Genomic DNA, 2,920 nt, shown 5'->3' on the forward strand with positions numbered 1-2,920 from the left:
TTTAACAAGCAGTCGTATAGCACCTTAAAGACTAACAAACTCAGTGCTTTTTTGTGCTTCTATGGGCTGGTACTCTGTACTGGCATCTCGGCAGCCCCAGCTGCAGGAATCCTGCAATCCCTGGCTACGTCTACATGTGCACGCTACATCGAAGTAGCTTATTTCGAAGTAGCGACATCGAAATAGCCTATTTCGATAAATAGCGTCTACACGTCCTCCAGGGCCGGCAACGTCGATGTTCAACTTCAATGTTGTGCAGCCCAACATCGAAATAGGCGCAGCGAGGGAATGTCTACACGCCAAAGTAGCACACATCGAAATAGGGATGCCAGGCACAGCTGCAGACAGGGTCACAGGGCGGAATAGCGCTTCCGGGGCAACAGCTAGCCGCTCCCTTAAAGGGCCCTCCCAGACACACTCAGCCTGCACAGCACGCGGTCTGAGGAGTCATAGGCACACAGACCCCAGGCGCCGCAGTCATGGACCCCCAGCAGCAGCAGCAGCAGCAGCAGCAGCAGCAGCCGCCAGAGGTCCACCCAGCCCTCCCGGCAGGAGCAGGGCTTGCCCTGCTCCATGCCATGCGGGAGGCAGCTGAGCACCTCCTTGCCACAGAGGAGGAGATGCCCCCAGGGCAGCAGGGCTCAACCCCTAACCCTGCAGCACCCTGCCCCCCGTGCTGCCTCACACGCCGGCGGCTGTGGAGCTACCCCACCAGCACCGACTGGTGGGAGCGGCTGGTGCTTGGGGAGTGGGACGACGACCACTGGCTCAGGAACTTCAGGATGAGCCGGCAGACATTTCTGGAGCTGTGCCAGTGGCTCACCCCCGCACTCAGGCACCAGGACACCGCCATGCGGCGTGCCCTCACAGTGCAGAAACGGGTCGGCATCGCTGTCTGGAAGCTGGCCACTCCCGACAGCTACCGATCCGTGGGGCAGCAGTTTGGTGTCGGCAAGGCCACCGTCGGGGCTGTCTTCATGGAGGTAAGAGAACCCATGGGGGGGAGGGCAGGGCAGGGGAGGGGGGCCCGGGCAGAGGAGGGCAGGGGAGGGGAGGGGAGGCCAGGGCGGGGGAGGGCAGAGGAGGGCAGGGCAGGGGAGGGGGGGCCCGGGCAGAGGAGGGCAGGGCAGGGCCACGCACACCCTGCTCACCCCTCATTGGTGCTGTCCCATGTGCTTTCTCTGCAGGTTGTGCGTGCCATCAACGCCATGCTCCTGCACAGGCTCGTGAGGCTGGGGGACCCACATGCCACCATCGCGGCCTTTGCCACCCTGGGCTTCCCCAACTGCTTCGGTGCTCTGGATGGGACTCACATCCCCATCCGCGCCTCGCATCACAGTGGAGGACGATACCTGAATCGAAAGGGCTACCATTCTGTCGTCCTCCAGGCCTTGGTGGACAGCCGGGGACGTTTCCAGGACATTTATGTGGGCTGGCCTGGCAGCACCCACGACGCCCGGGTTTTCCGGAACTCGGGCCTGTGCCGCCGGCTGGAGGCGGGGACCTACATCCCCCAGTGGGAGATCCCTCTGGGGGACACCACCATGCCCTTCTGTGTCATCGCAGATGCGGCGTACCCCCTCCAGCCGTGGCTCATGCACCCCTACACGGGCCATCTCTCCGCTAGCCAGGAGCGCTTCAACCAGCGCCTGAACCACGCGCGCCAGGTGGTGGAGCGCTCATTTGGCCACCTGAAGGGACGCTGGAGATGTCTCCTGACCCGCCTGGATGCAGGCCCCAACAACATCCCCCAGATTGTGGGTGCCTGCTGCGCCCTGCACAATTTGGTAGAGAGCAAGGGGGACACCTTTTTCCAGGGCTGGGCTGCGGAGGCCGGCAGGGCAGACATCCAGCCACCTGCTGCCCCCAGTCGGCAGGTGGACCCTGAGGGGACCCGGATCCGGGAGGCCCTGCGGGCCCACTTTGATGAAGAGGCCGCGGGGTGAACTCTGCCCAGGCCCCCTACTGCCTGCCCCTTCCTCCACCACACTCCTGCCCCAACGCCTACAACATGGAGCACCCCACCGCACCCCCTTCCCACTTTTCCTGGACAAATGACAGCACGCACTTGTGGCTGAACTTAAACTTCTTTTTGTTTCAGAACCTTTTTTTTGTAACTGTAAATATTTGAACCAAAAACAAACTATGTACAAACATGTGGAAAAAAACTAATATGTACAAAAATAAAACAATACAAAGAAACAGGTGTCCTCAATAATAAAAAGAAAACCAGGGAGGATAAAGGGGAGAACTATTTACATGGGGGAGACGGGGCAAACGGGGGGCAACAAATAATAACTTTAAACTATATACAAGGGGGGGGGGGCCACGTCCCGGGCCCCTCGCCCCTATAGCCTGGCACTGGGCGTTGGCGGCCGGGAGCCCCGCCGCGGTCGCAGCCCTCTCCGGGGCTGGGTGGGGGCAGGCCGGACCGGAAGGTAGGATGGCCGGCGAGTCTCAGGTGGCTCCAGGGGTCCCTCGGCGCTCTGGCCCTCGGCGGTGGGTGGCGGGGCGACGGCGGACGGGACGGCGACGGGCGGAGCAGCTGGTGGTGGGGCTGGTGGAGCAGGCAGGGCGGGCGATGCGGCGGCCGGCGCGGCATGGGGGGCCAGGTAGTCCACCAAGCGGTTAAAAGTCTCCATGTAGGCCCCCCATGCCTCCTGGCGCCAGGCCAGCGCCCGCTCCTGCAGCTGCAGGTGCTGCTCCGCGACCTCCAGCTGCCGACGGTGGATGGCCAGCAGCTGGGGGTCCGTCGCCGTCGGCTGGTGGTGGCGCGGGGTCCGCCGTCTAGCCCACGGTGGGGCCGGTCGGTCCTCGGCCGAGGGGCTGGCCTGGAGCAATGGTCCCGGAGGGCTCTCCGGGACGACTGAGACCTCGCCGGCGCTCTCTTCCGGTCCTTCTGATGGTGCAGGTGCGGGAC

Source organism: Carettochelys insculpta, chromosome 1 (assembly GCF_033958435.1).
Source record: "Carettochelys insculpta isolate YL-2023 chromosome 1, ASM3395843v1, whole genome shotgun sequence".
Taxonomy (NCBI): domain Eukaryota; kingdom Metazoa; phylum Chordata; order Testudines; family Carettochelyidae; genus Carettochelys; species Carettochelys insculpta.